This window comes from Antechinus flavipes, chromosome 1 (assembly GCF_016432865.1).
Source record: "Antechinus flavipes isolate AdamAnt ecotype Samford, QLD, Australia chromosome 1, AdamAnt_v2, whole genome shotgun sequence".
Lineage (NCBI taxonomy): Eukaryota > Metazoa > Chordata > Mammalia > Dasyuromorphia > Dasyuridae > Antechinus > Antechinus flavipes.
In genome coordinates this window covers 586871295-586885207 of record NC_067398.1, presented here as the reverse complement: position 1 = coordinate 586885207, position 13913 = coordinate 586871295, and the positions used below count along the sequence as shown (strand labels likewise).

Sequence of the window (13913 nt, the reverse complement as noted above, 5' to 3'; positions counted from 1 at the left end):
TTGAAATGATGTGACTAGGAGAATGGGGGTCTGAGCCAAATAAGTTTGTTGGTGGAAATACAAGGGAAAGTCCCTAGATAGGGGTGAACTGGGTACCACCTAAACAAAGAAAGAGTTAAGGGATCACTGGCAACTAGATGCTCTGAGGTCATGGCCAGGAAGAGGGAGGTTGGCCAATAGAGAGCTCCCTAGTGTTGGGAAGTTTCCACTACATAGATTTCAGAAACTCAATGTTAAATGAGCTGCAGTGATAAAAAGAGACTTGATCATGTTCTCTTTCATAGAAGTAAATACAAATAAATACACACATACATACAAACATATACATATACATACTAATGTTTCTCTTATCCAGAAATGAGATTTTTATTGTTATAGATATACTTCCCTTCCCTACTTCTGAGTATGGTATAGAAATAGAATTCTGCTTCTAATCAAGAGTGTGGAAAATTGAAATAGCTTTCATAGTGAAGTAACCTTTTGTGTGACTCAAGGTTCTTTGAAAACATTTTTGGTCATGGTAGGGGGGGGGATTGCTGAAGAGTATTTTAGGTACTTTAGAATGGTGTGATAAATTTTGACTGGATCCTTGATTGTTCCCCTGCCATGTGATAGCATCAAGGAGGTGGCACACTTGCTCATGTTTTAGAAAATTTCAATAGTATTCTATTTTTTTCCAATTACAAGTAATTTTCAACATTCATTTTTGTAAGATTTTGAATTCCAATTTTTTTTTTCTCCTTATTCTTACTTCTCTCCTCCCCAAGACAGAAAGTAATCTGTTAATAAAAATAAAGTTTAAAATAAGTATGCTTTGATATGCATTCAGAGTCCATCAGTCTTCTCTCTAGAGGTGGATACAATTTTTCATTATGGGTCCTCTAGGATTGAGTTTGGATTGTTGTCTTGATAAAATCCCAGCTTTTTCTGAAACCATTCTGCTAATCATTTCTTATAATACATTAGTATTCCATTACAATCATATATCATAACTTATTCTGTTATTCCCCAATTCCCTCAATTTCCAGTTCTTTGCCACCACAAAAAGAGCTGCCATAAATATTTTGGTACAAATATGTGCTTTCCCCTTTTCTTTGAACTTTTTGAGATACAGACTTAGGAGTGGTATTGCTTAGTCAAAGGATATGGTGATTCTTTGGGTTTAGTTCCAAATTGTTCCCCAGAATGGTTGGACGATTACATAACTTCATCAACAATGCATTAGAGTCTTGATTTTTTCAGATCCCCTCCAGCATTTGTCATTTACCTAGTCTGTCATGTTAGCTAATCTGAAAGTATTATCTGAGGTAATATCTCAAAGTTGTTTTAATTTGCATTTCTCTGATCAGTAGTGAATGAGAACATTTTTCACATACCTATTGATAACTTTGATTTCTTCTTCTGAAAATTGCTTGTTCAGATGCTATTTATCAATTAGGGAATAACTCATTTATACAAATTTGGTTTGTTTTCTATATATTTGAGAAATGAGGTCTTTAGCAATGAGATACTTGCTGCAATAGTTTTTAGCCAGTTTCCAGTTTTCCTTGTAATTTTGGATATATTAACTTTGTGCAAAAGCCTTTTAATTTCGTGTAATCAAAATGTTCTATTTTGACTTTACATTATTCTGTTCCTTGTGTGGTCATAAACCTTTCCTTTATCCATAGATCTGATGAATACATTTTTCCATGCTCCTCTAATTGACTTATGATATTCCCCTTTAAGTCTAAATCATTTATCTGTTTTGACTTTATCTTGGCATATAATATAATAATAATATGCCTAGTTTCCATCAAACTGCTTTCCAGTTTTCACAATAATTTTTGTCAAGTGGTGAATACTAATCCTAAAATCTTGGAATCTTTGGGTTTCTCAAACATGAGATTAAAATGAACATTTACTACTGTGTATTGTGTATCAATCAACTCACTCTTACACCTTCTTTCTATATAGAATCCAACTGCCCTAATAATAATAACATTTTTAGAAGGTACATTTTCACTGTGATTTGTCATTCACATTTATCTTGTTATGCTTCTTTTGGGTCTTGTATTTGAAAGTCAAACTATTTATTCAATACTCTGTTTTTTTTTTTTTCATTAGAATGCCTGAAAGTCCTCTACTTCATTGAATATCCATTTTTCCCTGAAGAATTATACTGTTTTTCTGGGTAGGTTATTCTTGATTGTAATCTTAACTGTTTTTGTCTTCCAGAATCAGAACATAATCCCACAACTCCTTTACCATAATATTTGCTAAGTTTTGTGTGATACTAATAGTGGCTCGATGGTTTTTGAATGGTTTCTTTCTGAATGATTAAAGTATTTTCTCTTTGATTTAGAACTCTGGAATTTGGCTATAATATTTCCTGTAGCTTTCATTTTTAGGATGTCTTTTAAGTGGTGATTGGTAGATACTTTCTATTTTTATTGTGCCATTGGGTTCAAGGATATATAAATAGTTTTCCTTCCTAATTTCCAGAAATATGATGTCTAGGCTTGTTCTTTCATCATGATTTTCAAATAGTCTGATAATTCTTAAATTATCTCTCCTGTATCTATTTTATAGGTCAGTTGTTTTTCTAACAAAATATTTCACATTTTCTTCTATTCTGACCTTGTTTTATTGTTTCTTTGTATTCTGGGGGCTTGGATAATGCTTGGCATGTAACTGTTTCATGATGATACAGTCATGAACCTATTTGATGCAGTGGATAAAGTGTTGGGCCTGGATTCAGAAAATCTCATCTTTCTGAGTTCTAATCTTTCCTTGGACACTTACTAGTTGTGTGACCCTGGATAAGTCACTTCATACTGTTTGCCTCAGTTGCCTCATCTATAAAATGAGCTGGAGAAGGAAATGGCAAACCATTCTAGTATCTTTACCAAGATGCCCCCCAAAAATGGAATCACAAAGAATCAGACATGACTAAATAGTACTGAACAACAAAAAGAGAGAAGTTGACTTAGCTTCTAAGGGTACTTACAACTCTATGATTTTATAAGTGATTCTGGAACTAAATCAACACTTTGGACATAATAAATATTTATTAAATTAAAAGGAAATTCTCACTGCATTCATGTATATATGCATTTGTGCATATATACACATTTATATATATATATATATATATATATATATATATATATATATATATGTATATATATATATATATATATATATATATATACACACACACACATACACAAATCTATATGCCTTAGAGGCCATAAATGTTAACATTTTTTAGGGGATCAAAGTATTCCTCCGCACTTGGGCAGGATTAGCTGTCAGCCCACACACACAGACTAACTTCCAAGTATGAAGTATGTGGCTCTAGAAATGCCTTAGAATTCTTGAATAAATAGCCATGCAAAAACTTTTCAATTTGTCTTAATGACTCATGGATTGGAATTGGGAGGGACCTAACAGGTGATCTAACCTCCCTCATTTTACATGTAAGGGAAGAAAGGGATTATTATTTTCCCAAATTCTTCTGAATAAAATATTCTTTCCATTATTATCATGCTGTTTCTCCATTGTTAATGACATACATTGTCTTTTATTTGGAATTCCTGCCACGTAGCCAGATCCTTGATTTATTTTCATTTGTTATGAAATGACTCACAAGCATCAAATTTCAGAACTTGAGCAGTTACTTTCTGAGGATATAATAAAACAGAATCTCGTGAGTCTGGCAATTAAGGACCAGGACAATATGATACCATCTTACCTTTCTAGCCTTATGTCACATTGATCAACTTGATAGTCTCTAAATTTCAGGCAAATTAGACTACTAGCTGTTGCCTGAAACTGGAAGGTCATCTCCTACATCTGCCTAAGGAATATAATCCTCATCTTCAACTTCGGAATTTTCCTTCTTCAAGGCTATTCTCAGGCTTTATTTTCTCCATGAAGCTTCCTCTGATTGCTCCCCTCTCTTTAAACTAGGAGTGTTTAAAATACTCTGGTGTCATGGATCCCTTGGTCAGACTATTGAAGCCTGTGCATCCCTCTTCACTCCTCTGTGAATAATGTTTTTTTTAAAAGCTTTTTATTTTCAAAACATATGCGTGGATAATTTTTCAACATTGACCCTTGCAGTTGTGTTTCAGATTTTCCCCTCCTTCCCACCACCTCCTCCCCAATATAACAAGAAATCCAATATATATCATACATGTTAAAATATATGTTAAATCCAATATGTGTAAACATGTTTATACAATTCTCTTACTACAAAGAAAAATCAGATCAAAAAGGAAAAAAAAATGAGTAAGAAAACAAAATGCAAGCAAACAACATCAAATAGAATGAAAATGTTATGTTGTGATTCACATTCAGTTCCCACAGTCCTCTCTCTGGGTGTAGATGGCTCTCTTCATCACAAGATCATTGGAACTGGCTTCAATCATCTCATTGTTGGAAAGATTCACATCCATCAGAATTAATCACAAATGATGATCTCCTGGTTCTGCTCATTTCACTTAGCATCAGTTCATGTAAATCTCTCTAAGAGCCTCTCTGAAATCATCCTGTTGATCATTTCTTATAGAACAATAATATTCCATAACATTCATATACCACAATTTATTCAGCCATTTTCCAATCTCATCTTAGCCAATCTCAGAGGTGTATAGTGGTATCTCAAAGTTGTCTGAATTTGCATTTTTCTGATCAACAGTGATTTAGAGCATCTTTTCATATGATTAGAAATGGTTTTAATTATTTCATCTGAAAATTGTTCATATCCTTTGACCATTTATCAATTGGAGAATAGCTTGAATTCTTATAAATTTGAGTCAATTCTCTATATATTTTAGAAATGAGGCCTTTATCAGAACCCTTAAATGTAAAAATGTTTTCCCAATTTATTACTTCCCTTTTAATCTTGTCTGCATTAATTTTGTTTGTACAAGAACTTTTTAACTTAATATAATCAAAATTATCTATTTGGCGTTCAATTATGAGTTCCATTTCTTCTTTGGACACAAATTCCTTCCCTTTTCCCAGACCTGAGAGGTAAATTATCCTATGTTCTTCTAATTTGTTTATAATAATCACTACTTATGTTTAAATCATTAACTCATTTTGACCTTATTTTGGTATGTGGTGTTAGATGTGGGTCAATGCTTAGTTTCTTCCATACTAGTTTCCAATTTTTCCAGCAGTTTTTGTCAAATAGTGATTTTTATCCCAAAAGCTGGGGTCTTTGGGTTTATCAAACACTAGATTGCTATAGTTATTGACTATTTTGTCCTGTGATTCTAACCTATTCCACTGAACAACTGCTCTCTTTCTTAGCCAGTACCAATGGTTTTGATGACCACTGCTTTATAATATAGTTTTAGATCTGACACAGGTAGGCCATCTTCATTGGCATTTTTTCATTAATTCCCTTGAAATTCTTGACCTTTTGTTCTTCCAGATGAACTTTGTTATTATTTTTTCTAGGTCTGTAAAATAATTTCTTGGGAGTTTGATTGGTATGGCACTAAATAAGTAGATTAATTAAATTATATTCTCTAGGCCTACCCATGAGCACTTAATATTTTTTCCATCTGATTAGATCTGACTTTATTTGTGTGAAAAGTGTTTTGTAGTTGTTTTCATATAGCTCCTGACTTTGCCTTGGCAGATAGATTCCCAAATATTTTATATTATTAAGTTATTTTGAATGGGATTTCTTTTTGTGTCTCTTGCTGCTGGACTTTATCAGTAATATAAAAATGCTGATGATTTATGCAGATTTATTTTGTATCCTGAAACTTTGCTAAAGTTGTGAATTATTTCTAGTAGTTTTTTAGTTGATTCTCTAGGATTCTCTAAGTATACCATCATATCATCTGCAAAGAGTGATAATTTGGTTCCCTCATTACCTATTCTAATTCCTTTAATCTCTTTTTCTTCAATACATTGTATTCTAATACAATATTGAATAGTAATGGTGATAGTGGGCAACCTTGTTTCATTCCTGATCTTATTGGTAATGGTTCTAGCTTGTCCTTATTACATATGATTTTTGCTGATGGTTTTAAATGATGCTACTGATTATTTTAAGGAAAAGTCCATTTGAATAATGTTTTTAAATGTATAAAATGAAATCCATAGGATTACAAAGGTTATTAGACTGGTGGATCAGAGAATATTAGGTGTAATTTAACTCAATGTTGGCAAAGCTTTTGATAAAATATTTTGTACTATTCCTTCACAAAGAAATGGAAATATGTACACTAGAAGATAAAATAATGAGATATGTTTAGAACTGACTGAATGAGCTCTCTCAAAGAATAGTTAATAGTTTAATGTCAATGTAGGAGGTGGACAACCATGGGGTACTGCCAAGGAATTGTGTTAAGTTATGCTACTCGACATTTTTTAAATGAGTTGGATAACAAAATGAATGATACATGCTCATCAGATTTTCAAATGGTATGAAGCTAGGAGAGATACTTAACATAATGGATGAGAAAACCAAGATCTAAAAAGAGTTTGACAGGCCAGAGAACTGAGATAAATAAAATAAAATTTGATTAGAATAAATATGAAGTTATAACTTCATTACCAAAAAAAATCAACTTTATAAATATTTTTGTTTATATCTAAATTTATAAATTTATAAAATATTAAATATAAAAAGTATTAAATAAATTTATAAAATAAATTTTATTTAAAAATTTATGTTTAAATATAGAGTTGCCATTGTGAGATAAACAAAAAAGCTAATGTGATCTCGGACTACATTAAGAAAGTAGCAGAGCTTTCAGGAATAGAAATCATTCCATCATTGCCAACTCTCATTGGAGCTCACTTGGGGGACGGTAAGGTACCATATTTGAAAAAAGACAATAAATTGAAAAGTGTCCAGAGGAAGAATATTAGGATGGTGAAGAGCCTTGAATTAATGTCAGATGAAGATCATTTGAAGGGCTGACAAGTGGAAGAGAGATCAGGATTGATCTCTATGGTATCAGAGGATAGACCCAGGACCAATAGAAGTCACAAAGAGGTGATTTCACAAAAAGCCTTGATGTAAAAATAAACTTGAAGTCAGGAAAAAACTTCTTAATAATTAGAACTGCTTAAAAGTGGAATGGTTTGCTTTGAGAAGAGTTGAATCTCCTCTCTTTAGACATGTTCCAATAGAAGCTGGATGACCATTTTTATATACTAGATAGTAGCTGAAGTCCCTTGTAAATTTAAAATGTTATTATTCTGGCCTTGAGCAGAGTGGGTTCTGACATTTTTCCATGTTCTGAACAATACTCATTATTAATTAATGGCAGAATTCAAGCCTACCAGGATACTACCTGGTATACAGAACAGTTTGCTCACTAATACTAAGGCAAAATGTTATAATAATAAGACTTCTGGTTCTGCCTGATATCTACTAATTGTGAAAACTCGGCAAGACACTTCATTTCTCTGAGTTTTGATTTCCCCTTCTGTGAACTAGGAATAATAACACTTGCCATACTCAGCCCACCCATTTGGAAGGATCAAATGAAATTATATGTATATCTATCTATCTATCTACCCATGTGTACATGAGAGAGAATTTTGAAAAGTGAGATATAAATGAGATATTATTGTCCTAAAAGAAAATGAATAAATCGTAGAAATTCCTAAACTCCTTGAGAACCAGGATTATCTTTTGCTTTCTTTGTATCCCCAACATTTAGTGCACCTGTTATCTACTAGGTGATTAATAAATTCTTATTAACTACCTGATTGATTTAGGACAATGAGATGCTCTGGAGTAAAGAGAATCTGGCTTAAATAAAATGTTGCATCACTCAATTTTGAATGATACGGATGATAATAAATAGGTATACTAGAAACAAATAAAAGGCCATATGCCAAAGACTACAGCAAAATAAATCCCCGGGAGGAAAGCTCAGATTGTAGCATAACATGGTTATTTTTGTCTCATTGGCGAAAACAACTAGAGTTCAGATCAGTTCATAGGCTCAGAGATTTAGAATTGGAAGGGAAATCAGGCCATCATGTAAGTCTGGCTCATTTTTGAAAATATTATTTTTTCAATGAACAAAAATCTCTTTTCTCTTTCTCCTATCCCATCTCTGCCCTCAACTAAAAAGAAAAAATAAAAATAAAACTCTCATAACACATATACATATTTAAGCAAAACAAATTCCAATTTGCTTGGTTCCAAAAATTGTCTCACTATGCCTCCTGAGTCTAATCGCCTTTTTCTCAGGAGGTGGGTACTATGTTTAATAAACTTGAGCTGTTTATTTAGTGGGTAAGAAAACTGACTTGCCCAAAGTGGCATAGTTAGCAAGAGGTAGAGTTAAGAATCTAAGCCAGGTCCCCTGATTCAAAATCCAGTTTCTTTCCATTGCACCATACCATCACTCAAGAAGAGGAAAAAGATATTATCTGAAAACAAATACTTTATTAATGTGAAGGGACAATGACTTAGATAACAAATAAAAGAAGCAGAATTTGAACCTAGCTCTTCTGCCTCTTTCCACTACTTCAATTCAATTAAAGAATAATTAGGTTCTCACTGTCCGTAAACCACTGGAGCTACAAAGCTAAAATTGGCATATTCCTCTGCCCTCAAGGAGATTGAACTCTATTAGGAAGCTGGCATCAGAGAAAATGGTTCAATATGCATAATATAAAATAGGGCATGATAGGGACAAAGAACATAAAGCACTCTAAGAAATTTTGAGAAAGGAGTGAATATTGTCAGCTGAAGGGGTCATGGAAGGCTTCAAAAAGGAGCTGGTCCCTAAATGAAGCCCTGAAAAGGAAGATGTTTAAAAGATAACCAAGTAGCATGGTAGAAAAATCTGGCCTTCAAATTTAAATCCTGGTGGAAAAAGGCAAATTGTATCAATTAGTCAATTGATCAGATAATAATTTGATTTTTTTAAAAAAATCTATTTTAGGTAATCTCTGCCCAATAGATAACTAAAGGATCTATCTATTCTTGATAGATCAGATATCAGAAGGATTTATTCTATGCCTGGATAATATTTTTTAAGCTAATCCATATTAAAAATCAGGCCTTTCCAGTATATGTTTTTGATATGATCATGATAGTGATTGATGATAGTGGGAAAACATGCAGTCAATAAGCTGGTATTATGTGCTTATTAGCAGGCAATAGTCAGAGAGGCTAGATAATCCTTGCTTAAAGAAAAGTTTTACCTTTACAAGATATAGGCAAAGTCAGCTTTTTTTTTTTTTTTTTTTTGACTTTGGAGTAGAAAGCCTTTCCTATCCTAAACTGTCTTTTCTAACCCACTCAGGCTCAGTTTCAGGGAAAGGGATGCTACTTGGGTTTTGTCTGAAATGTTATTGAACTTGAAAATATAACTAATCAAATGACTACTCCTAGAGTAGGACAGATCAGTAGGAAATTAATGAGATTTGTCTTCATCCTCCACCTCCCCTTTCATTACTTCCTTCCTCATTTTGGCACCTTCCTTTAGTACCAAAAGCTATCCAGTGCTCTCAGTCTTTACACCCTGACTCCCCCAGGCTCCCTTTCATTTGGGATATGAAACAACACAGCAGCATCATGATTTAGAGGTAAATTGCTTCTGAAAGGAATGTATCCAAATTCATTCATTCATCAATTTATTAATTCAACATCAAGTTGCTGTTTGTTGTTTATTTTCTAAGGGCCAATGATATCACTCGGAAATTGATTTGACATCGATTTGCATGTGAATTGGATCAAAGTAAGACAGAGTTTCTCAGAGCCAACAGACAGCCTCACTTTTCCTGAGTCATTGAAATCCAGTGGCAGCACAAAAGTCAAGAGGATAGTCCAGGATGCAGTGGATGATCTTTGCAGCTTTAATATCCTCCCAAGCTCTAAGCACTCCACAGTGCCCGTTTCTGCCTCCTTCATGGCCATTCAAACGGTATTGTTCTGATTCTTCCCTTCTGGTGGGGAAAGTCTTCCCATGCTTAGGACAGACATTGCCCTAATTCAACAATAATTTGAAACATATTGGTTACCCTCAACCTAGTTTAGCTCGCCTGCCAAAATGGCTTAATGGAAGGTGGCCCCTACGATTATTAGGTAAGAGTTGGGTGAAGACAGACACCAACAATATTAAACACAGATTGTGTATGGAGTATGATGCTATTTGTTGGGGATACAAAAACTAATTTGTTGTTTTTCAGTCCTTCAGTCATAACTCTGCAGAATTCTATGGACCACAGCACATCAATACAATACTACAATGTCCACCAAGTTTTCTTGGCAAAGATATTGGAGTGGTCTGCCATTTCCTTCTCCAGAGTAATCCCCAGAATCACACAGCTAGTAAGTGTCTGAGCCATATCTGACTCCAGATAACATTCTACCACCGGGCCACCTGGCTAGGAGGTAGCTTGAAGCAAGAAATTACTTGCAAGTAAATTGAATTTAATAGAGGCAGGGCTATGCAAAGTCATCAGCCTCACTCTCTCCTCCAGCATCAGTGGCAAGACATGGGTCAGGATGACTGGAGATGATCCCAGATGCAATGAGAAACTTTGCCTTTTAAAGCTAAGGTCTTTAATAGATCTCAGTTTGTCTGAGGCAATATCCATTCAGTTATTTCACAAGAGAGAATACGATAAGTACAAAGGACAGTGAAGGCAACGTGCTCTGAAAAATTCAAAGAAAAAATCACTTCCGCCAGGGGAAAATAGGATTAGGACGTGAATAATGGAAGAAATATCTTAATTCTACTTCCCCTCACTCCACCCCTATGTCCATGATAAGCTAAACTAGGGTTGTTGTTGTTATTGTTTTTTTCCTTAAAAGGTATTGTTACTGCAGGAAATTTGGTTGGCTCAGGGCATCAAGGCTTGTGACACAGACTTAGAAAGTTTCTTGGTTCTCATATGAGAACAAAACAGCTCCAACACTAAGGCTTCCCAGACCAGCAGCATAAATAATAGTAAGTAGCTGCTCGATGCTTTATCCTGGATACATCCTCATCCCTTCATATGCTAAATAAGCTTCTACTCTGGCAAAGTAAAACTATTTTTGTTAACTTGTTAGATGGATTAGCAAATGTCTCATTTTGTTCCAATTTTGGACCTAAACTTTCAGTCTATTTGACTTCTTTGAAACAAATAGGTAAGTGGAGTAAGAATTTCGATGGAAATTCTTCCAAGCTCATAATTTGGGGCATATTTTTCATGGAGATAGTTCAAAAAAGTCAATCCCAGTTACCTGTATTAATCCTAAATATAAAAACCTGAGGTTTAGACATAGTTCTAAACAGTTAGCAAGAAAAACACTTACCCATGTACTCTCTGGGGCTTAGCCAAGTTTTTAAATAGTAAGCCATATAGTCAGAAATTCATATGTGTTCAAGTTGCATGAATTTAATTATGCAATTAATTATATTCAGTTTGAATTACAGTTACTCATTGATAAAAGCTTGCAAGCATGACACCTGGAGGCAGTCAGTTGTACAATGATAATGGCTGGCAGCTGGTGAGTCCTTATTGATCTCTGGGTCACATGTGCTATTTAATTAAGGTTTTTTTTAGCTTTGTTTTGCTTATGGCTAATTATTTCAGTCAAGAGGGTTGACCCCATCATCATCTAAACTGTATGGGCCACATGTTGAATATTTGGAAATTATTTCATTTGAGCTTTATTATTTGTAGAGATGGACTTTCCTGATTAATATCCCCATTTTACAGATGAAATTGAATTAATCTGACCAAGATGATACAACTATTAGGTGAAAGTGAGAGATCCGAGCCCACACTTTCTGACTCCATTAGTTCACTGCCTCCTTCCTCCAAACACACCTATCTGGAGCATTCAACAATCACAGCTCATATTTACAAATAGTACTTTATATTATGTCATTTAATCCTCACGGCAATTCTTCCAAATAGACATTACTATTGTTGTTCTTGTTATTATTATTATCTCCCTTTACAGATAAGAAAACTGGAGCTGACAGAGGATCCAGAATTACCCACCTACTGTGCACTCAAGGCAGGGTCTGAATCTAGGGCTTCCAGATCCTCGGGCCAGTCCAGCTCTCTGTCCACTTCACCCTTTAGTCCCAAAGTCTCACAAATGAACTTTCCATTCTGGTCCAGTCCTCCCCTCCCTCTCAAGAAACCTTGCAGGAACAATTAATTCCTTTTGGACTTTCTACCAAGTCTCCAAACCGAGAACGATGCGCGATTGGCCTCCAAGAGAGAGGATAATGCATGAATCAAACATAGTGACAAACAATCTTGGATGGTGTTCATCTGTGGGTTTTGAGTTCCAATCATTTCACCACCAAACAGCCCCCAATGCAGACAAAACAGCAGCTTCCCTCTGCAGGGAGGCTTGGTCCCTGATTCAGCCCTTCTCACTTCCTAGAGCACACACCCCGGCCTGCCTAGCTCGCCTGCAGAAAGCGTCCACGGGCTCTAGACCAGCTGGCTATATAGTTCTCTGGCTCGCGCGCCAGGTACCCGGGGAAGTCCGTTCCGCCCCGTCCCAAACTGCTCAGGCCTTTGGTCTCTTCTCATGCTTGCAGCGAAGAATCCCAGAGGGGTCGGGATCTGTTCTGCAGAAGTGTGATAGTTCAGGAGAAAGAAAGGGGCGATGGGCACGGAAAAGGCGGCAGCAGAGAGCATGGGCACGGGCTGCCAACGCACGCCGAGACACAAAACTTTATGGCGCAAAGACTTCTGACCCTCGGAAATAGTCTAGTACTGAGACAAGGAAGGGCCCCGGGGCCGGGACTAGAGCGTGGTGCCGGGGCGGGGCGGGGCGGGATCGGGGAGCCACAGCCTCTCTTTGTAATGGACTGAGAGAACTGGAGAGCTGGGGCCCCTACGCGGGTCACTCTCTCCTTATCTCCCGCCAAGTTTTTGCAGGCTTGGCAGGGTTGCATTCATGCATTCACCTGCTCCTCACCAGGAAATGCACGCTTTTGTAGAGGGGAGGAATTTACATATAAGAATGCAAATGAAGGGAAAATAGCGGACTGTTGACCAATTATGGGAAGGGCTAACTGGGCTGCCTCAGGAGAAGCACCAGAAAGTCTGGTACCCTCCCCCTCCAGGGGGGAGGAGATGGTTAAAAAGGAAGGGATGCAAAACAAATTTCCCAAAACTGTGTTGATAAAGGATGAGGGGACCAGACCAGAGATTTCATTGCAAGAGGGAACTCCAGTATGGAAGCAAATCAGCATTCTGCAATTTTCATTCTTGTTTGGAGCACTCAGGGATTAAGGAACTTTTCCAAAGTCACACAACCAACTGCAATGTCGATTCTCTATTGACTATGCCCTACTGCCTCCCTACACTTGGGGGAAAAAAACAAAAAGACCCCGTATTTGCAAGCTCATTAAAATAATTTCCAGACTTGCCTTTCTATAACATTTAGGATCAGACATTTAAAATCTGGAAAGGAACTTAAAAATCCTCTAGTCCCAATTACATTATTTTAAAGATTAGAAAACTGAAAAGTGATTTGCCAATGGCGCAAGGTGAGAATAATACTAGATAACATTTACATAGAGTTTTTAAGTTAGAAAAGCTATTACATGTGTTATCTCATTTGATTCTCATAACTCTTGTGAGGTCAATGCTATTGTTATCCCATTTTACAGAAGAGAAAATTAAAGCAGACAGATTAAATAACTTGATTATAGTCATACAGAGCCAGTAAGTGTCTGATATGAAGTAGTATTTGAACTCAACCATCCAGAATCCAAAATTCTTTCCATTTCTTGACTCTACATACAGCTTTCTATTCACTATGTCGCTCGACCACCTCTAGATAGTAAGGGAGTCATTTAATCTCTTTCAGTTTCCTTTTCTGCAAAATGAAAAGGTTGGCTCCATGATCTTTAACATCTCTTCTAGCTCTAGATGTAAGTCTTTGAACAGCCAAAATCAAAGTCATATGT

The 13913-nt window shown here is 35.7% G+C and overlaps 1 long non-coding RNA gene across 1 annotated transcript in view; it reads right to left on the bottom strand.

Annotated features, from left to right (window-relative positions):
• LOC127544342 (uncharacterized) overlaps positions 1 to 12871 on the bottom strand; it is a 41410-nt gene extending 28539 nt beyond the window's left edge. The window contains exon 1 of the long non-coding RNA XR_007949427.1: positions 11980 to 12871. This is a non-coding gene — a long non-coding RNA (uncharacterized LOC127544342). The remainder of the gene's footprint in view (positions 1 to 11979) is intronic.
• Between the last annotated feature and the right edge of the window lie 1042 nt (positions 12872 to 13913).